Source organism: Equus asinus, unplaced genomic scaffold (genome assembly GCF_041296235.1).
Source record: "Equus asinus isolate D_3611 breed Donkey unplaced genomic scaffold, EquAss-T2T_v2 contig_3, whole genome shotgun sequence".
In the NCBI taxonomy this organism is placed as follows: Eukaryota; Metazoa; Chordata; class Mammalia; order Perissodactyla; family Equidae; genus Equus; species Equus asinus.
In genome coordinates this window covers 913601-940938 of record NW_027224960.1, presented here as the reverse complement: position 1 = coordinate 940938, position 27338 = coordinate 913601, and the positions used below count along the sequence as shown (strand labels likewise).

At 41.4% G+C, this 27338-nt stretch overlaps 2 pseudogenes; both read left to right on the top strand.

The window, feature by feature from the left end:
* The window catches only part of LOC139043589 (dehydrogenase/reductase SDR family member 6-like), a 28950-nt pseudogene extending 17135 nt beyond the window's left edge, over positions 1-11815 (top strand).
* A 1837-nt stretch (positions 11816-13652) lies between these two features.
* LOC139043588 (sodium/hydrogen exchanger 9B2-like) overlaps positions 13653-27338 on the top strand; it is a 54539-nt pseudogene continuing 40853 nt past the window's right edge.

Genomic DNA, 27338 nt, shown 5'->3' with positions numbered 1-27338 from the left:
GGCCTCATAAAATGTGTTAGGAAGTATTTCATCATCTTCAATTTTTTGGAATAGTTTGAGAAGGATAGGTATTAAATCTTCTTTGAGTGTTTGGTAGAATTCTCCAGAGAAGCCATCTGGTCCTGGACTTTTATTTTTTGGAAGACTTTTGATTACTGTTTCAATCTCTTTACTTGTGATTGGTATATTCAGATTCTCTGTTTCTTCTTGGTTCAGTTTGGGAGGTTGTATGAGTCTAAGAATTTATCCATTTCTTCCAGATTGTCCAATTTGTTGGCATATGGTTTTTCATAGTATTCTCTTATAATTCTTTGTATTTCTGTGGTATCCATTGTAATTTCTCCTCTTTCACTTCTAATTTTATTTGAGCCTTCTCTCTTTTTTTTAAATTAGTGAGTCTGGCCAAGGGTTTGTCAATTTTGTTTTTCTTCTCAAAGAACTAGGTCTTAGTTTCATTGATCCTGTCTACTGTTTTTTTGGTTTCAATTCATTTATTTCTGCTCTAATTTTTATTATTTCCCTACTTTTGCTGACTTTGGGCCTTTTTTGTTCTTCTTTTTCTAATTCTGTTAGGCGTAATTTGATTGCTTATTTGAGATTTTTCTTATTGGTTAAGGTGGGCCTATATTGCCATGAATTTCCCTCTCAGGACCACTTTTGCTGCATTCCATGTGAGTTGGTATTGTGTATTTTCATTTTTATTTGTCTCCAGTTGTTTTTTGATTTCTCCTTTAATTTCTTCAATGATCCATTGGTTGCTCAGTAGGTTGTTGTTTAGTCTCTGCATGTTTATCTCTTTCCCAGCTTTTTTCTTGTAGTTGATTTCTAGTTTTATAGTATTATGGTTGGAAAAGATGCTTGATATGATTTCGATCTTCTTAAATTTATTGAGGCTTGCCTTATTTCCCAACATGTGGTCCTTCTTTGAGAATGTTCCACGTGCACCTGAGAAGAATGTGTATTCTGCTGGCTTTTGGGTGGAGTGTTCTATATATATCTATTAAGTCTGTCTGGTCTGTAATTCATTTAGTTCCACTATTTCCTTGTTGAGCTTCTCTCTGGATGGTCTATCCATTGATGAAAGTGGGGTGTTAACATCACCTGCTATTACTGTGTTGCTGTTAATGTCTCCTTTTAGGTCAGTTAATAGGTGCTTTATGTACTTTGGTGCTCCTGGGTTACATACACATATGTGTTAAATCCTTTTGGTGGAGTGTCCCTTTTGTTGTTATATACTGCCCTTCTTTGTCTCCCATTGCCTTTTTTTTTTTTTGGGTGAGGAAGATTGGCCCTGAGCTAATGTCCATGCCAGTCTTCCTCTTTTGTATATGGGATGCCACCACATCATGGCTTGATGGGCAATGTGTAGGTCCACGCCCAAGATCTGAACCCATGAACCCTAGGCCTCCAAATCAGAGCACGTGAACTTAACCACTACATCACCAGGCTGGCCCCATCTCATTGTCTTTTTTATCTTGAAGTCTACTTTGTCTGCTGTAAATATGGCAACACCTGCTTTCTTTTGTTTGCCATTGGTTTGGAGTATTGTCTTCCATCCTTTTACTCTAAGCTTGTTTGTCTTTAGAACTGAGACGTGTTTCCTGGAGGCAGCATATTGTTGGGTCTTGTTTTCTAATTCATCCAGCTATTCTATGTCTTTTGATTGGGGAATTTAATCCATTTGCATTTAGAGTGATTACTGATATATGAGGGCTTAATGCTGCCATTTTATCACTTGTTTCCCAGTTGTTCTGTATTTCCCTTTTTCTTATCCCGTGTATTTCAGACGGATGATTCAGTTTGTTGGCTCTCTATGATGGTTTTCTCAGTTTTCTGCTTATTTATCATTTGTGTCTCAGTTGTGATTTTTTTAGTGGTTAACCTGCACTTTGTGTACAAGATCTCATAGATGAGATAGTCCATTTCTGATAGACTCTTATCTCTTTTGACTAAGCAGTTTCCATCCCTTTCCCCTTCGCCTTCTGCATTATTGTTGTCACAACTTGTTCCATTTTGTGTTGTGAGTTTGTGGTTAAAATGATGAGACTATATTTATTCTTGATATTTTCCTTCCCTTCATCTTTAATGTTATGCTAATCTGTTCTGATAAAGAGTTGCAGTTTTCTGATTTTGTCTGCCTGTTTATCTCCTTGCTGAAGGCTGTGTAAACCCTTTCTTCTTCTTTTCAGGTATGAAGGCCTTCTTGATCAAATCTTGTAGGGGGCCTTGTGGCAATGAACTCCCTGAGCTTTTGTTTATCTGGGAAAGATTTTATTTCTCCATGATATCTGAAGGATATGTTTGCTGGATAGAGTATTCTTGGCTTAGAGTTTTTGTCTTTCAGAATTTTTAATATATCATTCCAGTCTCTCCTAGCCTGTAAGGTTTCTGCTGAGAAATCCAATTAAAGCCTGGTGGGGTTTCCTTTGTAGGTGATTTTCTTCTGCTTTACTGTCCTTAGTATTTTTTCCGTGCCATTAAGTTTTGCCAGTTTTACTAATCCATGCCTTGGAGAAAGTCTTTTTACATTGATGCAATTAGGAGTTCTCTTAGCTTCTTTTACTTCTAATTCCAGCTCTTTCCCCAGGGTTGGGAAGTTTTCAGCTATTATTTCTTTGAACAAGTTTTGTGCTCCATTCTCCTTCTCTTCTCCCTCTGGAATACCTGTATTTCTGTTCACTAAATTGCTAATTTTATCCTCCGTAATATCAGCTCTGTCATTCAAGGTCTCCAAATTTTTCTTTATCTCATTTATTGTGTTTTCATCTCCAACATTTCTGATCGTTTTTTTCTTTATAGTTTCAATCTCTTTTGTGAAGAATTCTCTCCGTTCATTAATTTTGTTCCTGATTTCATTGAACGGTCTTTCTGAGTTCTCATAACTTATTGAGTTTTTTATGATGGCCATTTTGAATTCTCTGTCATTTAGATTGTAGACTTCTGTGCCTTCAGGATTGCTTTCTGAGTATTTGTCTTTTTCCTTCTGGTCAGGAGTATTAATATACTTCATACCATTCAATGGGGTGGATTTGTGCATTTGCATACTGATAGTATCTGGTCATACATTCCACCTGCCACCACTGGAGAGGGGGCAGCACCTGTGTAATCTGAGCCCACCGTGATCCCTGTCAGCCCTGCTTGTCCGAGCCTGGGCCACTTGTTGGGACTGCAGAGGCCCTGTGGGCTCTCCCACCAGACAAGAAAGCGATTATGCAGGAGCTCAGGGCTGCTGCCTGCTCCCACAGTCCCACTGAGTTGCAGTCCACCCCTTGGGGCCGCAGTGGTACTATGGGCATTCAAGGCAGCTGGGAATTTGTTTGCCTGGGTGCACAGCTCCACTGCCATCTGCTCCTAGGTCACACCAGCCATTAGTGCTTTGTGGGCAGGGCCTCCCCACTGGGTCTGAGCCTAGCCATTCCCTGGGACTGCAGTGGCTCTGGGCTCTCCCACCAGACGAGAAAGTGATCGTGCGGGGGCTCAGGGCTGCCATCACCTGTTCCTGTGGTCACGCCGAGGCACGCTCCCACCCTTGGGGCTGCAGCAGTACTATGGGCCTCCAGCTGGGAGAGCAGCTGCATGCGTGTACAGGTCTGCTGGGGGACCAGAAGAGTACTCACCTATCTCCACCACCTCTCCAGGGGTAGTCCATCCCCCTTCAAATGTATAGCTGCGCAGGTCTCTCAGGCATCCTGAGGTGCTGTGTGGGTATCTTCTGCTGATCAATGAATGACCATTTAGTTGTAGTTCGAAGAGGGAGAGACAAAGGGAACAGCTCACTCCACCATGATGCCGATGTCACTCCTAATTTTCTTTTGGAATCTGCCTAAGGTTTCTCCCAGCTGATGATGAAAAACTAAAACCACTTGTCATTTAAGTGCAGCATCTCAACACCTGAGTCTCAGTTGAGTTGTGCCGATAATGATACTATTTTCCTAAATTCAGAAACTCACCCTATTAAGGGAGAAAACCTGATATCAATTTTTAAAAAACAGTGGGGTGAGAGGAAGCATGACACTGGTTACTGGGGACACTAATTTGTGTTCCCTTTCTAGAGGAGACTGTGTTTTTCATTCCTTCACTTGTCGAACCTTCTCTTCATCCTCAGGAGTTGTGAACAGATGTGTCTACAGCACAACCAAGGCAGCCGTGATTGGCCTCACAAAGTCCGTGGCTGCAGACTTCATCCAGCAGGGGATCAGGTGCAACTGTGTGTGTCCAGGTGAGTTAGGCTCCACAGGGCTATGAAATTGTCCTTTGTGACATCCCACTTGCCACTGTGAGAGAGATCTCCATAAGCTTGTTTACTACCTGTTACTGTGGCCTGTCATTGGGACAAGTTCAAAAGGGAAAGAGTCCCATCCTGTTAAGGTAACAGTCTAACAGTCAGTTGGGAGAGAGATCCTAAGTCATCAGGAATAAGCCACTGAGGCAAACAGTTTACATGCTGCTCATGCACGTGGCGGCAATTCTAAACCACTGGGTTAAGAGACATGAGTCACCAGGGCTTACTGTTTTGGAAGCAGACCAGGGATGACTGTGTCGGGGGGAAGATGAAAAGTAGCCCATGCTCACAGGACAGCGGAAGAAAGTAAGAGGAGCCTCCCAGAACACAGGGGCTCTGCCGTGGAAATCACCTGGGTTGGCCCAGGGATAAAAAGGAGGGATTAATACCTTCCTTGATGCTATACAAAGTGAGTCAGCAAACTATGGCCTGCAGGCCAAATCCAGCCCACCGCCTATTTTGTAAATATAGTTTTATTGGAACACATCCACACCCAGTTTGCTTCTTGTATTGGCAATGACTGCTTTCATCCTACAACAGCAGAGTTGAAAACAAATGGTTCTTAACACCAAGAATATTTACTGTTTGGCTCTTCACCCAAATGTGCTGACCGCTCATAAAAGAAAGGAGAAAAGCAGAACTTATTAGTAGCAAGGACATTCAATGTGTCCAAACTAAAGCATTCAATAACCTATTTCTTAGGAATGACTTCTCATTTTCTTAATATCTGTAGGTGTGTCTATTAATTAGATATGCCCTTTCACCTGGTTCCACTGACCAAAATGAATATAGGCTACCTAAGAAGAATTACTAACTTCCTCTCTGGAAAGAAATGAAATGAACATCCAGGATCCAGGTTTTTCTCAGTAGTTCACAGCTGGTGTGGGGATTGAGGAGGGGAAGCATTGCAGTTCCCTGTGGGACCTTTCACGACCTGGAGGGTATGCTAGGATCTGGGGGGGAGTTGACGGGGAATAGGCTGGACAGCCCCACAGGAGATTCTGATGTAATCCAGCCTGGTCTCCCCTCAGGTTGAAAACCACTGATTTATTAAAGAGGGAAGACGACTATATACCTTTTGTTGACACAGAATAACCAATAACCATTTTATAGATAAGAAAGATAAGGTGCGTTTTACTTGAATCAGGCAGTCTCTACAAAGGAAGAAAGCGTTCCAGAGAGGCATGGTTTTCAGTACAGTTTTATACCTTTTTAGAACACAGAACATCCATAAAACACACCCAGGATACATATTCATCAAAGTTTCAGAGAGATACTCAGTTGCAAATTAGCAAGCAGGTCAACATGACCCTGATGTCAGGAAGGGGAACTTATCTTTAAAGAGTTCTGATACTGGTGGGCACAGGAGGGGAAGTGTGCATCCTTATCTTCAAAGAGTGCCTTCTTTTACTTTGAGATAATGCATAATGCCCTCTTTAATGGTTAAGGCAGATGTTTGATAGGCTATAAGTCAGGTGTCTTTAGTTCAAGCCAAATCAGTTTTAAACCAAAATAGCTACCCCATATACCTCAATATGTGAAAATTTCTTGTCACTTTCAAGCTACAGCATTCCCCTTATGGAGGTGTTGTGTATAATTTTTCTTGGACTAAAAAGGTAAACATCGGTAGCACTAAGAAACAGGAGGATACAGAAGAGACAGTTTCACTTGGTTTTAACATACAAACTGGTGATACCTGAGCCTATCTGTTCTTGGTACCATTTACCCGGTGGAATAAATGGCAAAATGATTTGGAAAATGTGATTGTTTTAGCAGCTAGCCTTTTCAGAAGATTGGAAAATATGTTATCAAATTCTCTGGGACAAGGAACTAGCTGTGACTCACTGAGCCAGTCCCAGAAGGAAACATGATGGGGAATGAGTGTGTGTGGGATGGTGCTGATGGCTGTAGAGTCACAGCTGGTCAGCACGACTTGGGTAGACAGTAGCATGGTGTGTCAGCCTGTGCCATGGACACAGCAGAGTCAGGTGACAGTGGAATGAAGCAGAAGGCATAGGCTTGATCCACAGCTCTCATTTAATGGCCATTCATACTGGCCACATGTAAGATGTGACGCTCATTTTCCTCAGTGGGAGGAAGCTGTAGAAGCTGTAAGGATTTTGAGGAGAGTGTTAGAGAAGCTCAAGGCATCTTGAGCACACTGCTGGTGAAATTTTGGACTTTAAGGAGGCTGTTGATGAGAGAAGTAAGCAAAATGTTGTCTGAGGGGCTGGCCCCGTGGCCGAGTGGTTAAGTTCGCGAGCTCCGCTGCAGGCGGCCCAGTGTTTCGTTGGTTCGAATCCTGGGCACGGACATGGCACTGCTCATCAGACCACGCTGAGGCAGCGTCCCACATACCACAACTAGAAGGACCCACAACGAAGAATATACAACTATGTACCGGGGGGCTTTGGGGAGAAAAAGGAAAAAAATAAAATCTTTAAAAAAAAAAATGTTGTCTGAAACTGGATACAAGGGGGTCTTTGTTATGTGGTTTCAGAAATTTTATCAGCACTATTGGCTGCAGTGACATGGAAGGTATAAAATGTTTCTAATGAACCAGGCAATGTAGCGAAGGCAATTTCCTCCCAGAGTGGGGAGAGTGCCGCCCCTCCGAGTAAAATGTGAGAGGAGAAAGAAGCTAAAGAAAGGGTTCTTAGACAGAAAAGTGTCAGAAAGTGCAAATTTTGAAGCTTCCCAGCCTCTCCAGAGAAATGGCAAATGGTCATAAAATTAAGGAATTATTTCTGAGCAGACCTCAAATCTGCAGTGCTGTGAGGAGCCCGCTCTAAAGATGGACCTGAAGGATGACTGCAGATCATTTTCCGTGACCGTAGGAAGACCGTGTGGCCTCCTGGAGTACTGTCAGTCAGAAAGAGGCTTCCTGAGAATTTACAGGTTACATACGTTAACAAAAAAAGTCTGGGGAACTTGCTCTGTAGGAAGGTGAACTAAGTGGGGTTGTAAAAATTTTAGTGTCATTCTTATTTTTCTTTTTTTAAGTAAAATATTGTAAATTATATTTTTCAATGAAAAACATGAAACAATGTTAAAATAGGAATTTGAAGCCAATGAAAACTGGCAAGATAATGAGGAAAATTTAGAACCAAGGACTGTGACAAGCATGGAGCTGTCCCTGAGGATTCAGAGTGAACGTGACAGCAAAGAATGGTTTTGAGATCATTGAGACAATGTGGGTCCTTGTACTGGTAAAGAATTGTGTGATATTACCTAGCCCTCAGGGTTGTTGTGAGGATTACTGAGATAATACCTGTAAAACTGCATACAGTCCATAAAGTATCATGTCAGTGTAATGCGACTAAAATGCTGGTGTTTCACTCAGAGTCCCTGCCTAGTGTCATAGTGAATTGTAGTCTGTGCTTTTAAAAATCATGGAAATGCTGTTAAAGAAGTTATAAGCCTATGAAATAAAAGGGCAGGCAGAAGAGGTGAAATTGCTGTTCCAAGTTATGGACAGGATTTCTCTGGTACCTGTATCCTACGGAAAGGAAGTTTAAAGTTGAGTTGCCAATTTCTTTTTCAGTCTAAGTAAGTAACCAAGCTGAATGTCACCCTTTGATTTAGGAACCGTTGATACCCCATCTCTGCAAGAAAGAATACAAGCCAGACCAAACCCTGAAGAGGTATGTCTCCTATTTTAAATGTGTTTAAATCTTTTAGTTAAAAAAAATGCCCTCTTCCTTACGCAGAGTAGACAAATGCATAGAGACAGAAAGTAGAAGGGTAGTAGCCGGGCCTGGGGGAGGGGCCTGGGGAGTTAGTGTTTAGTAGGCATAGAGTTTCAGCTTTGCAAGATGAAGAGACTTCTGGAGATTGGTTGCACAACAGTGTGAATGCACTTCATGCTACTGAACTGTACACTTAAAAATGGTTAAGATGATAAATTTTATATTATGTATATTTCACCACATTTTCAGAAAAATTTAAAAACCCTCTACTTTAAGATTAACTTCCTGATCTGTCACAGTGTCTGTAGGTTTTAGTATAACACAAATAGTTTGAGCAGCGTAGGAGTCACCATAGTCCTGCGTGGCCCACAGTTAATAATATTAATGATACTCTCATGTATCATGCGTGAATAATCGAGGCAGCAGGCCAGTGGCCTCTGTAGATCTCTCTTGCTTTGCCTCCTGAAGGAGCTGCCAGTGAGTTCATACTTTAGCTCACACCACTGATGTCTGGTGTGGTGTCTGGTCACAGGCACGGAGCGACTTCCTGAAGAGACAGAGGACGGGAAGATTTGCAACCGCAGAAGAAATAGCCCTGCTCTGCGTGTACCTGGCTTCTGATGAAGTAAGCGCTATTCTTCCCAGGGAGGTCATTATTCTCAATCACATTGGCCCGCTATTTTTGCTCATCAAGTAATGTCATTTTACAGAGTTACAGCATATGATCGTTAAGTTGCTGCATTTACGAGGTAGGGATAAGTTCTGATTTAATTTGCTCAAAGAAAGACCACTTTGATCTGAGCCACTAACTCTTCCTCATTCAAGTTTATATGTCACCAAATCTTGTAGCAAATAAAATGGAGGATGGAAAAAAATTAAATCACTCAATTTTATGAGAAACAGTTACTTTCAAAAATTACAGTTGGGGAAGCCTTGATTAAGTGTAAATCAAACGAACCTCCAAAATCATGAGAGCTTCAGGTGAAATGGGGAGAGAGTTAACCAGATATAATTGTGTCCAGGAGACACAGAATTGGCATCTGGTGTTCTTAGTTTTACTGGAAACTTATTTAGAAGAATCCCACTGACTCTTTTCCTATGAATTTTTACTGTTTGTCATCATATATGGAAATTCCTAATTCTGTCTCTTTCCACTTTGCATCTATTTAGTAACCAGTTTCTTCCTTTTTTTTTTTTTTTTTGAGGAAGATTAGCCCTGAGCTAACTACTGCCAGTCCTTCTGTTTTTTGCTGAGGAAGCCTGGCCCTGAGCTAACATCCGTGCCCATCTTCCTCTACTTTATATATGTGGGACACCTGCCACAGCATGGCATGCCAAGCGGTACCATGTCCACACCCAGGATTCAAACCAGCGAATCCCGGGCCGCTGAGAAGCGGAATGTGCGAACTTAACCACTGCGCCACCGGGCCAGCCCCCCAGTTTCTTCCTTAATGGCTATTGTATATTTTTAAATGGCTTACAACTGTGAAGGCAGAAACTACATTTATAAGGAATAGAGCACAAGAATATCCCCCTATGTTATGTCTTGAAATGTTACATGCCCTGGAAACTAACGTGTGAGCAGAAAGAAGGAAAAGGGAGCAGGCAGGAGAGAGGTGTGTCACTGGCCACTTAGCTCCTCTTTACAGTGATTTGGTGCACATGAGGTGGTTGATGAATGTGGCAGATAGAAGGGTTGAAATGTTTTAGTGACAGAGCAGTTACTACTTGTCAGAACTATTACAACAGCTGTTAATAGCTGGGGAAATTGCTAGGCATTTGATTAATGGAGCATACATTGGCTTTTGTGATTTCTCTGAATCTATATCTTCAGAAGAGCTCACTTGATTTTGAGGTACTGCTGATAAGCTAAATTGTCCTTGTTTAGCCAGAACTTAAGTTACCAAATATTTAGAAATGTTCTGGCTTGAAATGTGCAACAAAAGGACCATTGGCCTTTTAGAGGAGACCAGAGGAGTCCATATATAAAACAGAGAACTTGCCTTTTTAAAAAAACTTGAGGGAATTGGGGTTGTTTCTTGATAAACTGATTTATCTGCTTTATATGATCCGTTTTCATATATTGAACTTGGGGCCAGCCTGGTGGCGCAGCAGTTAAGTTTGCAGTCTGCACTTTGGTGGCTAGGGGTTCACTGGTTTGGATCCCAGGTGTGGACCTATGCACCGCTTGTCAAGCCATGCTATGGCAGGCATCCCACATATAAAGTAGAAGAAGATGGGCATGGATGTTAGCTCAGGGCCAGTCTTCCTCAGCAAAAAAAAAAAAAAAAAAAGAGGACGATTGGCAGTAGATCTTAGCACAGGGCTACTCTTCCTAAAAAAAAAAATTTCTGTTCTTCTATTATGATGTCTTTCCTTCTTGCCTCTTCCATTGTCTCAGGCTTTAGATGAGTTTAAAACTAAGAACACAAATTAGAGTCTTTATTATCCATGTTTAAGTTAAAAGACTGTTAAACCTCTACCATAAGGATCACTTCACCTTGAATTCTTTAGAAAATGAAAAATTCTGTGGGGAAAAAACAGTAATATTTTTAACTCCTTTAGTTTTACACAGATTTAGATGTCTGAAGTTAGTATAGAATATTTTTTTGTAGTTCAATAGATAATTATTAGTATTCACATAAATTTTAAAAACACATTTAGCATGCTCCAGTTCGTGGAATTACCTGTGTATGTTGACCAACTAAATATACACCATCTTTTAAAACAATTCTATTTGTAAATTGACACCACCACTTTATGACTGACACACTTGATTATGTTCAAAAGTTTATTAGTGGCATAAAACTCAGCTAGTTTAGAATAGTTCTGAGTCTCAAAATTAAAGTGTACTATTTTAGCCTCGACTTTATCCTAATTTGGAGAATGGGTATATATCACCAAACTGCTTAATTTTCTGATTCTGAGACCAAATACCTAATAGCCCCTGCGTAGAATGTGATACATGCTCAAACACCAGCTAGAGGCCACTTAGCTCTGGATCACAAGAACACTCAGAAGTTTTAAATCACCCGAAACTTAATTCTAATTTTCCTAAATTCTGTTTGTTAAGTGAAGTTTCCTGTTACCAGGAGAGTAAATTGTTTAGTTATCTCAGTCATACAAAAATTGAAGAAACACAACCTGTGTTAAACCTGGCTAATTGTTGGGTCTCCTTGTGTTTATCACTACAGTCTGCCTACATCACAGGTAATCCTGTCATCATTGATGGAGGCTGGAGCTTGTGATTCAGGATCTCCTTGCTGGGAAGGCAGGCCCTTCCTATACACTGTAAACCCGGCTATGAAGAAAACTCACTCATCATCTCTTTCCTATTAATGGAATATTAATGAAAACAAGCCCTTTTTAAGGATGTCATTGTTCACAAGAATTTGATTCTTTAAATATATTAATCTCTTTTGAAATCATTGTAGCTTAATAACATCACAGCAAAAGAATAGTTTTTAAAATAAGCCTCAATTTGTAAGCATATAAAATTAAAATATGAAGGAAAAAAGTAAGTTTTTTAAAAGAAAAGTGTATTCATTTCTATTTCCCAATATTCAGATGTTTTTGTTCAGGTCTGCATTGGTCTGTATGTGGATACTAATTTAAAATTTTTACACCGTTATAAATGAACAGCAAAGGTAGGAAGGAGTTTGGCTTCACTAACTTATGTTAAAAGAACTATAGACTATTCAGAACTATATGTTGGTCTGTTATATAAAATAAAAATAATCATCAGGTGTTTATACTTAATGGATGTTATCACTTGTAATTAAGTACTATTTTCTTAGTCTAACTAAAAGATCTTTATTAAAATAAACAATGACATTTGACATGAGCCTAAGAAACATAATAGTTAACTAACGCAGTGATGCAGTCTTGGCGAGCCGAGGAGTCAAAAGAAAGATTTCTTGGACTCTCGAGGTCTGGCAGTAGTGCTCTTTTATTAAGAGAATAGCATGGAGTAGCATGGGGACAGGACCCATGGACAGTGAAGAGCTGCAGGCATGGGGACAGGACCCAGGGGCGGTGAAGAGCTGCAGCATGGGGACAGGACCCAGGGGAGGTGAAGGGCTGCAATGGGTTGACGGTAGGGCTAAATTTATAAGGCATAGGTATGTGAGTTATTTCTTTACAAGACAAAGGAAAGATCATGAAAAAAATGTTAAAATGGTGTCTTTGCAGGTGGCTCTGGTTATTGGGTGGTCCTAGAACTTTGGGTAAGAATCAGATCAATGAGGTCAGGATGTCCTGTGCTTCCCGGAGGATGATGTAGATCGGTATGTAGGCCAGGACGCCTTGGGCTTCTCTCCAGCGGGCAGCCTTGATCTGCATCAGCAGTATCATCAGTTTGAGGGATATTTTTTAGATTAAGTATAGATTTCTTCACCAAATTCCAGGATAACAGACAGGAGGATATAAAACTTAGAAATAGTCTCTGGATAAATAAATATAAATGAATCATATAACAGGAAACAAAACTAAAGAAAATAAAAGTTCCAAGAAAAAGTTCAAGTAAATTCATGTATGAGAGAGTACTAGGAAGTTTTTTCTTGTTCTTTTAGTTTTAGCGTTTTGTGTTTGTTTTTTATTTGTAGCTACCTCAAAAGACCAAATGGTATGATGCACATATAGATAATAAATGAGCAGTCTTTTCTCTTAGAATGTTAATTAATATTAACAAGGAAATTTTTAATGGACAATGAAAGGATAACATTTTGTTATAATAATTGCAGTGGATTCTAACATTAACACATGACCCTCAGGGTCAGTTCTCTCAGAGCTAACTGTGAACTATAAAACAGTGTCAACAATAAAAGTAAACTGGAGCCCAAAAGTTCATGTTCTCTAAAGTAAGGTTAATTAATCAGGTTGATGGATCAATGAGGAGCATATGACTGAAAGAAAAGGAAAAATACATTTCACTCCTGTGGTAAGAGGAAGCTGGATGTCACCAGAAGCCTTTCAAGCTTTAGGGAGGAAGAGTCAGTGTAGGAAAATAACCATTGTAGACGGCCTGAGCCAGGTCATGGGACGGGACTTGGGTTCCTCCATCCTGTCCACAAAGGAGCACCTGAGAGACGAGGAGGAGCGGCTCCTGTCTGCTGGGGACGGTCCTGGACACTGTCTGTCTCGCCTGAACAGCGGTGATTAAAACTGGCAGTTGCTTAAAGGAGTAAAAAACAGGTAAGAAATTCTTTATTTCTGAAGGACATGGAAATGCCCCGGAAGGGGCGCGCGCCCAGGCTCACACTCGGGTGGCGGGGTCGATCAGGGAAGGCAGACCCGAAGCAGAAGGGAGGGGAGGGGAGGGGAGGGACGCGGGCTGCCGCCGGCACCGCAGCATCCACGCGGGCCAGCGGGAGGCTCGAGCCAACACGCGGCCGAGGGGACGAGCCGCCCGCCACGCCGCTCGCTGCAAGGGTCCTGTTCTCGCGGCGCCTCGGAGAAGACGCGCCGCGGTGCGCCCGGAGCGCGCGACGGCCCGGCCCGGGAACCGGGCTCCCCGCCGCGGGCTGCCGGCCCGCCCTCCCCGCGCGGCCTCGCCCGACCCTTCCCGCCGGCTCCCCGCCCGCACAGCGCCTAAGGCCGCCAGCGCCGCGCCGCCGAGCCCCGGACCCGTGGAGGCCGCGGGCCCGCCCGGGTCTCCCGCGCCGAGAGGGCGGGGCGCCGCCTGGGGCGATGCGTGCGGGCGCCCGCCCGGCCGTCCCTGGGCCGCGGCGCAGCCGGGTCCCCCGCGGGCCCGCCCGTCCCTGAGCCGCGGCGCAGCCGGGCCCCCCGCGGGCCGCGAGCTGGGCCCCCGAGACGCCAGGGTAAGCGGAACCGGCGGGGCCTCAGGGCTTGCGGGCCGGGGGCGCGGAGGCGGGCGCGGCCCTGGGGTGCGTGGCTGTGTGCGCGCTCACTTGTTAGTTGTTGCTGCCGTGGGTTTCTCTCGTTTATTTTAGTTCTTAAAACAACCGGAGGGTGTGGCTCCTGTGGGCCGAGGTGCCGCTGCGCCCAGACGCCGCCGCTGGAGCCGGCACCACTGTCGAGTTGGGGGCGGCCGTGCTGCCCGGGCCTCCCGCGGGGGCGTCAGCGGCCCTGCAGCCGGCGGTGCGGGCTCTGCCGCCGGGGCTGCGTGCGCGCTGCGGGGCGCGGAGAGATGCTCCTCTGCCTTCTGGCTCTTCTGGCCGCTCTATGATCAGATCGCCACGAGAGACTCTAACGGGAGAAGGAAAGCCTAATAGCGTGTGTACACGAGAGAAACCCAGGAAAACAAGTAACTTGCCAAAATGGCCGAGGCCCTCGCCTTAAATGCCATCCTCAGCTGAAGACAAAAGATGTTGGGGGTGGGGAGAGCCAGGGGCTTCAGAGGGTAGGAAGGCAGTTCACAGGTAGGAGAAAAGGAGCAAACATTTGGAAAACAAGTGTTTGGCCACGCAGAAACAGAAGACAGAGGGGAGCCCAGCAAACAGGCTTTTCTAGGCTCCTCCCGCTCTACTGCCTCGTTCTTGTCACACCAAGGTGACATAGCTCGCTTCCTGAGACAGGTTTTTGTATCACTTTTAGGCGCTTAAAGTGAAGGTAACAAGAAAAACCTCTGAGTCTTTTTTTTCTTACAAATAATCCTAAAATAATGTTCATGTTGAAAGAACACATTTTGGGGTCACACATTTTGTTCCGCTTCAGTACACTCTGATGCTTGCACAACAAAATTGCCCGAGAACGCATTTCTCAGAACTATCAACATGTCAAGTGACTGTACTTCCCAGGCAGCAGCCTGTTATCTCACCCTAGAAGCTGGTGTACTTGTTGCCCTAGAAGATTAACAGCAGGAAGCCACATTTCCTTTAGCCTCCGGTCAAGAAATGGATAACATGAGTGGATAGAGAGAGGCAGATACCCTACTGAGACAAGTCAACCTCTGTTTCCACTGAAAGACTAAAAGCCCTTTTCAACCCCACTCCATCTCTCTAATGGGGCCTCCGCCTGAAGTTATTGCTGCTACAAAGTGCTCTCGTGAAATTCTAGTTTACTGTTTCTCTCCAAGTCAAGAATGTAACGTTTCAATTCAGCAAGTACCCGTGTGTCTTCTCTGGGCCACGCAGGCATGGGGACAGGAGATACAAATATGAATTAAATAAAGTTTCTGCCATTCAGTAACTCAAAATCCAATGGATCAGAATATACCTAACAAAAAATTAGGTAGTGGATTCATGGTATGCTAATGATGTGAGCAAAGTGACTGAATCGCATAATATATTTTCCAGCATATTTTGCCTGTATTTTTATTTTTTAATTTTTTCCTTTTTTTAGGATTTCCCTAGAAGGCATTGTAGAATAAGTGGGAAAAGGTCGATGATGTAGGTCTGAGCCCTGGGGCCTACACCAAAAGTTGCTATCCTGGATGTGGAAGTTTGGCCCTCACATCCATTCCTGCTTGCTTCTTGTATGCCTCTTTGTACAGGCGAAACTGGAAAGCTAAAGTATTTCCTAGACTCCCTCGCAGGTAGAGTTCTGGATGTAAAATTAGCGTCTGGCAAGTAGATGACTTGCCTGAGATTTCGAAGGCAGGGATGAGGCAGAGGCATCTCCCTGCTATTTTTGGCGAATTTCTGTTGACAAGGACGGTGCAGGAGATGCGAGTGTCCAGTCTCCAGAACTGTGGGTGTTGGGAGGGCCTTACAGCAGCAGGGACAGCCAGGTCAGCGTTGTCGTGTTGAAGCACCAGCTCTCTGGCTGTCCGGAGGTGGTTGAGGGAGGTGGGAAACATCTTCTGTGTTCTCTGTCCAGGCAGCTTCCAGATCCCAGCCTCTCTGGGTCTCAGCTACAGTGTTGTTCTTGAACGCTGTAGTCCCTGTGGGGTCTCCTGATTGAGGCAAAAATAGTACATTCCCCAGTGGTTCAGTTACTAGTGTTCTAGAAGTCCTTCCTGGAGGCCCAGCGTAGACCCTGCTCTCTAGCCTTTTCAACAGTTCACTCAATTCCCTGTAGAATCTCTTTCTGCTTAAAATACCTGGAGTGGTTTCTATTTTCTGCGCTGACTCATTAATATGTTTGCTCTGTAGCCTCCAAGAGTCATCTAAACCTAATCTCTTCAGTTTCTTTTGATGGGAAGTGAAGACATGAGATGAGGCCCAGGGGCCTGCAGTGATCTGATGCCTTCAGCTGGGCTGTGCCCTCACCGGGTGCTGCAGACCCCACATTGAGTTTATCCCTGAAGGTATTTGAGTTTGTTACGCATAGACTAGATTATCTCTGACATCTCTTGCTGTACAAATATAATGTAAACGCCTTCTTCATTTAAAACATTTACAGAATGTATTCTGTAACAAGAAATTGTTGAGTATCTGGTTCATGCCCAACTGTTTCCTAGTCCTATTGATAATTGATAGGCTGCTCACAGACCCCAATGATAGAACAGATGTTTCCTCTAGGGGAAAGGATTTACATCTTTTGCACACAAAGCCTAGGAACACAGTATGTGGGGAATGGAGCTGCCTGTATATGCACTTGTGTGAGGCGGTGGTGTTCTCAGTGTTTTTAGAGTCATGTATCCTGCATGTTAAAGAAAGCACAATTATGATAAGTTCTAAAGAGTTTTTAACAGCTTTATAAAGTTATTAAAGATATCTTGTTGATATCATAAAAGCTCTTTGCCTTTTTCGAAATCCATTCCTTTATTTTTCTGTGCTTTACATGAAGGACTGAAAGGTTTGAATTTACCAGTGTCCCTTCAGCACATGTATGCTTTCTTCTCAGGGAAAATCCTATAAAAGGAGGAGAAAGCATTGAGGGGACTATTTTGGGACTGCATGATGTACTTAGTACTTTTTTAAGATTTTCTGTGACATAGGCATTTTCACCATTTTACTGATGAAGAAACTTATCTGTACTGGTTAAGTAACTTGCCCCAAATGGCCCAACTAGGAGGCAGTGACACAGGATTTACAGTAAGGATTAATCCCATTGTCCTCTAACCACTCCGCATCTTGCCGTTTATGGTGTAGTTGATGCAGATATACACAGAGTTCCCTACAGACACATTCTCTTTCACCTCTCATCCTTTAATCCTGTGGTTTCTCTGCCTGTACTGGTCTTTATTTTCTTCACAAGAGTGGGTCCTCTTTCAAGGCTTGACCCCAGCCAAGTAGGCAATACCTCCTTTCTCCATTTAACTATGTGACTGTACTTCTCACATCACAATTAAATTACCTTGAGGTAACACTAGCTGCTATAACAGATAAACTCAAAATCTCAGTAACAACACAGAGGCAGCTTATTTCTCCCTCATGGAAAGTTCAATCAGGTGTTCAGCTAGTGGCCTTCTACTCAGTGATTCAGGAACCCACACTCTTTTTATATTATGGCTGTGCCATCCCCTAAGACCGTCGAGTCCTTAGTTTCCAGGCAATGGACAGGAAAAGAGAGGGTATGTGGAAGACTGCATGAGAGGTTTCTTACAAGTGAAGAGTAGAAGTAGCAGACATTGTTCATGCCCACGTCCTGTGGCCAGAGCTCAGTAACATGCCACACTGACTTGCAAGAGAGGCTAGGAAATGTCAAATACCTGTGTGCGCAGGCAGCAGGGGAAACTGGTTTGATGAACACATATCAGTCTCTGTGCCTCCCTTAAAGAATAGAGACTGCATCTCAGTCATCTTGGTATCTTATCCAGTGAAAGTCTGATGAACGTCACTGATTTTGAAGTGATGGGGTTGCTGTCTTATGTGCCCCAAATTGAAACTTACTACATTCTATTATGGTTGCTTAAGGAATGATCTGTCATTCTCTGATTAGGTTTTAACCTCTGAGTAGAGGAACTATGTCAGACTGTTTACTTTTGAATCCCCAGCACAAGGACTAGAACATAGCAAGAGCTTAATAGATGTTTGTCAAATAAGTGAGTGAGTCCTCAGAGAGAAGAAAGAGGGACAGAGCTAGTCTATGTGGAGTTAGGAAATACTAATTGACAAGGTGACTTGTAAGTTAAATGTTGAATGACTGATAGAATTTTACCAAGTAGAGAGAGCAAAAAGGAAGTGCAGGCAGGGATGGTAGTGGTGTTGTGTTACTGTTTTGTTTGTTTCATGGGTAGAAATTTAGAAAACAATCACATGTTTATAAGCCCAATTTTTTTTAATTCGATATTCAAATATTACAAATGAACTTCAGGGATGGGGAGGGAAAATATACAACTTTACAATGTATATGATCTCTATTGACTAAAAGGGTGGTCCTAAAAACCTTGGTATTGGTCTTTAGCTACTAAAATTGTTATTTTCGGTTTATTTGTTGAGATATATCAATACAAAGGCAGTGTTCTGGTTGTGTGTCCTCTGAAGATTTTGCACCATGTCAAGAAGCTAGGGAGATAGATATGTGTGAGCCAAAGGTCCCTCATCACTGCTCCTCATCAGAACTTCTCAGAGCTGGCTCTGCGTCAGAATCACCTGTTGGATTGGTTAGGGTGCTTTTGGCTGCAAGTAACAGGATATTTGGCCAAAATTACTTTCAAAAATACAGGTTTAATTTTTCCCACACAACAAGATGTCTGAAGGTAAGCGCGTCCAGGGTTTGTTCGGTCCCCAGTGATATCAGGCTCTAGGTCACTTTCTATGAGCCAATCTTGCCTTTTTCTTCATGGGTGAATGATGGCTGCTAGAGTTCCAAGAAACATAGTGCCCCTCCACAGCTCCATTTCCACACACACACACACACACACACACAATTTAAAGGCACAAAGAGGAGAGGGTTCTCTTGCTTCCCTGTCTTTTTATTAGGAGTCTTACCCAGTGGCCTCCAATAGCCTTGCTCACAAACTTCATTGGACAGAGTGAATTACGCTCAGCTCTGAACCACCAGCCGGCAGAGAGGAATGGTGTTAGAGAGATTGATTTAGCCCAGTTGTGATTTACCCCTTGGGGTGGAGGAGGGCCCCACCGGCATGCCTGAGCAGTGGTTTTAGGTAGTTAGTAAGTCCTGTCTGCCACACTTGGGGGGTTCAGTCTCTGGAGATTCTGATTGTAGTAGGCCTAGAAATAATATTTTAAACTTTCAATTAAATGCTTTTTTCCTAGGTGAGGAGAGAGATTACAAAGGAGAAAAGCAAGTACTGGGTCCTTTCTTACCTAGGGATAATTTCCTTTCATTCATATCTCATTATACAGTGTTTTACTTTACGTGTCTGTATCAGTTAACCAAACAGCAGAGCAGTTGTTTTTCTCTGATAACTTGGTCCCATGTGGTTGGCACGCTAACACTTTCAGATGAGGTCGTTCTTGTTCAGGAAAACATTCTCAGTCGTTTCAGTACTTATTTATCAAGGACATTTTAAGCCCTACTCTTCACTTGATCTGAATTCGTCACGGCTGGGCAGTGCTCCTTTTGGAAAAATGAGCCTTAGATCAGAGTTGGTTAGCAGGACCCAGGAACTGGAAGGTTTCTGTATGTTCTATATAGAAGTACTGCGTGAGACTGAGAACCCCCCCTTTCAACACGTGAATGGATAAACCCCGAAGGTAGGTGATGTTTATCATTGTAATCATTATAGAAGGCTTCATGAACAGTCCTGGAGATGCTCCTTCAAATGTACGAATACAGCACATATTGTACTCCAACAATATATGTAAATTCTCAATAAGAACATCCCAGTAAATGTTGGACAGTCCATATCACAGACAACAAACAACAGGAATAATCAGCCTTTATCCATGTAATGATCTTTTAGCAGTAATTCAGTCGATAGCAGTAAGCCTTTGGACATTTGCAAATCATAGTTCTTTTATTTCCTCTGAAATATTACTGAAAGCACTTTTTTTTTTTTAAGGAAGATCAGCCCTGAGCTAACATCTGCCTCCAGTCCTCCTCTTTTTGCTGAGGAAGGCTGGCCCTGAGCTAACATCCATGCCCATCTTCCTCTACTTTATATGTGGGACGCCTGCCACAGCATGGCTTGACAAGTGGCATGTCGGTCCGCACCTGGGATCCGAACTGGGGAACTTTAGGCCACCGAAGTGGAACGTGTGAACTTAACCACTGTGCCACCAGGCCAGCCCGCAGAAAGCACCTTTAAACATTTAGATTAATAAGATAACCTGAAAAAGAGAAGGCTGATTTAACAAACATCTCCTCTATGTGAAAGCGTGTTTACAAAAGGGTTTTAATTGTGCTTCACTTGCCAGAAGGAGCAGGGCAAGTGATAGGCTCCTTCAGCTCCACCTTTTCTCTGTCCCATTTGTTGGGTTTCAGGAAAAGGTTTCATTTGGTGAAAGATTTTTGGCTTAAGAAATATTTGAAAACTGCTGTAGAAGATTCTAGGCAGTTCTCCATTTTCTTAACCACAAAAACAAAAATGACCTTAAATTGTAGCGGGTGGGATTAAGTTACCTAAAGTCAAATGACGAGATTCTATCTCTGAAAAATAGTGTTACCAAGGAAAGCTGTATTCCTTTTCTCTAAAGCTTTAAGAATTGCATAAATTTTTTCAATGTATTTTAAATTGCGTAAGAAAGTCTTCTTGTAAAAATCCTAACAGTACAGAAATATAGAGAATGAAAATGAAATTTCAACCTCTTCAATTCCATTTTCCACCCCAAAGGCAACTACTATTAACAGACCTTTTTTCTCTATTTACATCCATACTCATATACAGAACTGCTCATCTTCTTGATGTGCAGTTTTCTCTCAGGTTTGGAGGAAAGACTAAGGAAACTGTTCAGGTCCACAGCTCTATGATTTTGGTGGCATATATCCGTAATACTGGAAAGCAAAGCTCAAATTGAGCCAAGATTGTTTCTAAGTGTTTGGGTCAGTCCTGTAGGAAATTCTGTATATTAAGAATGCTAGAGAGTCAGCAGCCGTTGGCGTGTGTATGCAGGTGACACCTGACCTACTGACCTACATGCAAGTGGACAGGCAGATGGTCTTAGCAGCCACGTCCCTGGGCTCAGGTCAAACCTCCTTCTTCTATTGAAATCTGTATTTGAGTCACAGAATTTGATTAAATTCATGTTATTTACTGAATTTATGAAATCTATAAAATTTCACCATTTGACGCAGGATAGGTTTTTTTTCCTAATATAGTGTACAGGTTGTGATATCAGTCTGAATAAGGCACTACCTTGATGGAGAAGCAGAAAAAAACTTGTTTCTGTGTATAGGCGCTTTTATCTAAAATATCTTCCGAGTTCTCAGTGTAATTTTCTGATAAACAAAAATCTCTCAAAGCCTCTCAGCTTAACTGGATTTTTTTAAAAGAAAACCTCCTTAATTCTTAGAATCTTAAGACATGGTTAAGTGGCAAGGTGTCAGCCAGTTAACTATTAATTGAGAATATGTAAATAATATTTGTCATGAGAATAGGACAAAAGTTCTTGTTCCATTCATTTTGTCACCAATGTTGTACAACCATTTAGGTTAGTACAATTTTTTATTCATAATAAACTCTATTAACATTTCTAACAATGGGAAAGAGTAAAGCTGAACATAATACAAGGTAGAAAATAAAAATATTTGTATTTGCTTGTAGAAGATGTTTTCAAACTTCTTGTGGAATGTGTTTTCAAACTTAGAATTAACTATGAGTATATATGAGTGGGATTTTAAATAAAATATTATAGCAAAAATGTAAAAATATAATATAGTGATTTGGTAGCGATGCATGAAGTCAATGATACAGATTAAAGAACCAACTCATTTCACAAGTTTTTACACGGTTTTACTGTGAGGCTTGGCTGACATTGGCTATTAGTTGAAAAAGTTACTTAGCTTCTCTAGGCAGTAGTTTTCTCATTTGAATGTTAAAGAGATTAGACTAGGATATTTCTAAAGACCTTTCCAACTTTTTTTATTCCATTACCCTGTGATTCTTAATTTCTTGGAAACCACCTAGTTTCTCTGAATTTCCCCACTTTTTCATTTTTCCATCCCAGATACTCAGCATCTCAGATGCTTAACAGCTCTTAAAACTTCCCTGGGACTGAGGACTTCAAAAGTCTTCCGTGAACACAATGAAAAAATAATTAAGGTCCATTAACTAGAGTATTTTATTTAACCAACATTGTTTAAAGAAAGAGCATTTCACTTAAATTTATTTTTTGGATAACTGACACCTATTTTATTGAATACCAGATTTTTGCTTATTTTAACATTCTCTTTAAAGAAAATCTCTAAATTGTATTATATATTTTAATGCCTTTAATAACAGAAAATATCTCCACATCATTTTCTTTTCTTTTCTTTTCTTTTTCTTGGAGATGTAGAATCACCTTTCTAAACATCTCTTATAATACTGGGGATCTTTCAGGGCAGTTCAGGTATGAAGGTTCTTATGAAGGATGCATTTGGTGGCAAGTGACAGGAACCCAGCTCGAACTGGTGAGGAATTAATTGGCTCACCTAACTGAAAGGAGCTGCTTCTAGGTGTACCAACAATATGAGTATTAATCTGGAGCTCTCTCTCTCTCTCTCTCTTTGCATATTCAGAATCTGCTTTGCTCTATGATCATTCTTTGGAAGGCTTTTCTTATATGTCACAAAGATTGTCAACAGCAAGTCTGGGCTTAGCAACTCTAAAAGAAAGCAAGCTCTTTCCCAGTGATTCCAGGAAACACCATAAAGCTGACTCTCATTAGCCAGGTATGAGTCACTTGCTCATGCCTAGAACAGTCAGTGTGACCAGGGAAGGAGCTCCTCATTGTCTAGCCCTGTCCCCCTCTCTGGAACATTGGTGCAGTAGGGGGTTGGGGAGGTGAGGATGACGTGAGCCTCACATGAACCATGGATGGAGACTAGGGGAGCTGTGGATTCCACAAGAGAAAATTAGTGTGCTGTTGCCAAAAAAGGAGGGGAAGAGACACTTGGCAGGACAAAACTGTAAATACTCCTGTGGAAAAGACATTTATCCCCACGTTTTGTACACCTAGATTGCTCTTTTCCATCTCTTTCACTGTCAGCTGTCACTCGTGCTGTTGTCAGTTTGCTTCTTTACAATCTCTTCATTTGTTTGTTTTAATTTATAACGTCTTATCTTCTGAGGGTTTGGAAACCAGATGAGCAGAGTCATTAGAGTTGTTTTCAAAATAAGAGTTAATGGGCTCTGAATGAGGACTGGAGAGCCTCTCTCTGAGTAAGGGGTATAAACTTTCTACTTTTTAATGGATTTCATCACATTTCTTTTGGCCCTTCAAAAGTCATTTCTGGGGGCCAGCCCTGTGGCCAAGTGGTTAAGTTCACACGCTCTGCTTCGGCGGCCCAGGGTTTCGCTGGTTCAGATCCTGGGTGCAGACATGGCACCGCTCATCAGGCCACGCTGAGGCAGCGTCCCACATGCTGCAACTAGAAGGACCCACAACTAAAATATACAACTGTATACTGGGGGGAATCTGGGGAGTTAAAAAGCAGAAAAAAAAAAAAGATTGGCAACAGTTGGTAGCTCAGGTGCCAGTCTTTAAAAAAAAGTCATTTCTGCATATTTTCTGATTTCTTTGCCAAAACTGCTTTCTTAATAGGTGATATACTATTGTAATTTTAAGATCCAATGACTATGAACAGTAAATGCCATGAACACAGTTGCTTTAAGTAAAAGTTACATTTTTGTGATTTTTCTAAATTTAAGTGGGTTTCTGACGATAGCTTACGTGTTCTTTTGGAAATGAAAACAGCAGAGAATAAACAAAGCTGAGCAGCTGTAAGTTGCTTTACTGGACTTACTAAAAGACTGGCATTTTATTTTACCTTTCCTCTTTGTAATACTGCTCTGATTGCAGATAAGTAGTTTAGCATTCATGGTGGAGTTTAGGGGAGAATAGGGAAATTTTTTTGAAACACAAAACTATGTATTTCCACAAATATCATATACTGTGCAACACACCAAGTTTTGATCATTTATGTTAAAAAGGACCAGAATAACATTAATAAAATAAATTCTCAAAGGCTTCATTTTAGTTAATAGTTTATCTCTACTAGAAATAATCAGTTGTACTTGTTGGCTGTTTAAAAATACTCTTCGTAAGTAGCATAATTGGCTGATTTTGAGAATTTGGTGGAGGTAGTTCTAGTGGCGCTGCCCAAGAGTTTCTATGTAATTCTACTAAAGAAAAAGGTGAAGAAATGACAGTGGTGAGTGTTACATCCACCTAATCAAGAAGCTGGCCTTGACAGAAAGAAGTAAAAAATATGGTCAAAGAAAATCAATGGGCTTAAGTAATAAATTCTTCAAGGTTAATAGGAAAAGCAGAAGGATTCTTAGAGATTTATGATAATTAGAGAGAAGGAATATGAGTGGCTTATAACCAACACTGTTGGATGCTTATCGTGTGCATGGTTGGAACTACTCGTCTCCATTTTGTAGATAAGGAATTAGTTAGAAAGAGGCTAAGCGATTTGGTATATGATGGAGCTGAACTTCAGACCCAGGTTTGTCCAACTCCAGAGCCAGCAGACCTGGTCACTTACTCTGAGATGAAGGGTCATTCTCTACAGAGGGTAAAGGCCAAGCCCCATGGTTTTGGACGTGATATTCCAAATCTCTACCCTCCTCCCCCGTTACTCTCAGCCTCCTCCTACATGCAAAGTGGGAGCAGCAAAGTTTCCCTCACACCCCACTGGCTTTCATGCTTCTATGCCCTTAAGACAAGGGTTTTCTGAGCCCAACATTTTCCTGTCAAAATGCTGTTCTTTCTCATTATGAGTCTAAATTTTGGAGTAAGTTTTTTAATTCAAAAAATTATATATACATATATATAATATGTCATCATATATGCATATGTTTATTATACATAATAAAAATCAAGCTGAAGGTTCTTTGAGATGCCTTTCTGGCTAACACTGTGTTTTGTAAGGAAGAAAAATGGTGGTGGTGATGGTGGTCGTGGTGGAAAGGATATAATTTTCTTTGAAATTTTAAATTCAAACATCTTGGCACTTTGTTAAACAGAAAATGATTCCTTGAGGCAGGAGTCCTGTCTAATTAATCTTTGTCTTTATGGCCTAGCATAGTGCCTGGCACATATTAGGCACTTAAATATGTGTTGAATTAGATTTTCCCTTATCTTACATAATTTTTCCTTTGGTCCTACCTAGGTTTGTAGTTTGTACCTCTACTATAATATTCATCATACATGTTGCATTAGGAATAACTTTGGTTACTAGTAAAAAGAAAACTTGACTAATAGTGGTTTAAACCATTACCTCAAAGCTTGGCAGCCCAAGACTGATGCAGCAACTCAAGGATGTCATCAGGGAACCCACTCCACTTCTGTACTCTCTTTGGTATAAGGCTTTTTATTCTCTTGGTGGAAAGAGGGCTGCTGTCCCCCAGGTAGTGTATCTGCATCCAAGGAAGGAGAAAGGGAAATGTTAGAGGTGAAAAGTAAACAGTATGATTCTCAAAAGTCCTTCCCTTATTATTTGGGAATGAAAGCCCTTCCCAGGGACTCCCACTTATGTTTCATTACATAGAGCTGGGACACATGGCTACCTCTAGCTGCAAACATGGCTAAGAATTGGATTATGTGGCTTTTCAGCCTCTATAGCCTGGGCAGCCAGGGGAGAAAAGGTTGAAGTGGGTGTTTACGAAGCCAACCTTGTAGGTCTGCCCTACAAGTTTTTAGTTACTTGGTATAAGTTTATGTTTCCTGGCATACCATAAGCCTATGGAAAACAAAGAATGTGTTTTGGCAATCTTTGAGTTACCCATAATAACCAGCAGGAGACTACCATAGCACTTATAGTGTCTAAGACATTGTGGCTACTCAATCAATGTTGTATTTTTTTACTTTAATTCAGAAGTAAGAGCCAGGCAGGAATTAGTGACTCTGGTTTCTCTGAAAATGATGGAGTCCATAGATTTCTCTTTGGTGACTCATTTCCTCTATCAACATTGGAAAATTACCTGGAGCTTTCCTGCTTCATCAAGTTGGCCCATTACAGAGGACAATTTAACAGTAATATTGCCTGGAATGTGTAAAGTATAACTCAAAAAACAGGATGGGAGAGAAATCATGAACATATGATGGTCAACAAGGGCTTTTTTAAGAGAGATAAAAAGGTAGATAAGCAATAGGATAATATATTGTAATCAAAGAAAAGATTAGCAATTGAAAGTTAAGAATAATCTAAAATATCTTAGCCATTCAGAGTTCTAAGGGGAAAAATAAGTACAATTCATTCCTTTAAATGGCTCAAATTGCTGTCTGATTCATTTATTTAAATCCCAAATTGCTATTCTATATCTATACTGTTTCTCCTTCAGAACAGATCTTGTTCCTTTTCCCTCTATCATCTTACTCTTAATTATCAATCATGGAGAATGAAGATAAGACAATTGAACATGAAGATTTGGCACCATCCACAGAGATGAATAACATAGCCTCTACGGATCAAGAAACCCAGGTAAATCTGTGATCAAGTGTAGACCGTCTCAACCATTTCCTTAAGGAAGGGACTTCCAAATCTATGATAGCAACGTGTCCTCTTCGTTCTCTGTCACTCAGTTAACAATTCTCCCATTCTTAATCCCCAAGCTTGTACAGTAGGTGTGACTACCAATTTTCCCAGTCATTTTAGCAGCTAGCCCTACATAAAACTGCAGAAATAGAGAGCCTGTGAAATGCTTTGTGTTCGCAGCCTAAACCCTAGAATGCTTCTGGTTTCTTCCCTCTCTGTTTTTATTGCTTAAATTTAAGTAGATGAATGAATGTGAATTGTTTTTCATCACAGATAGTTATTTTTTTTCTGAACCACTTTGATATATTTACCAACTATTGCTTTGAATCATATCTTAAATAGGCTAATTTTTAAACAGTATTGCAAATGTAATGACATTGTATGTGACTCAGGCATTTATAATGCTACAATAGTGACTCAGTGGTAAACACCCCTAAGAGAGTTCTTGTTCCAAGCAGTAGCTGATTAGCTAGAAATGAAGCTGTATATTTCCCCTATGAACTGTTACCCTTAATTCTAATAATGGAAATTTTATTCGTGATGTGGTGGCTCAGTGAGTATAAAAATGGACAGCAAATGTACAGTTTTAAGTATTTTTTTAATTGCTTTAAACACAGGAGGAGACAGTTATGAACCTCAAAGGTACAGAGGGAAATGAACCAACAGAAGGAAGTAACCTATTGAGTAGCAGTGAAAAAAGGCTGCAGGAAACACCAACTGAATCAACTCATTTGCAAAGACTGAGACAAACATTTGCTTGCCTCCACATGGTTTACTGGATAGAGTGATAACAAATGGTATGTAAATGGTACGGGTGAATTCAGAAAGATGGTAAAAGATGAAGTTGTCATATAATGAAAGATTTCAAATAATATGGTTTAAAGGACAAAAAGAAGTTTATTTCTCTCACACATAAAAACTACTAGGTGGGG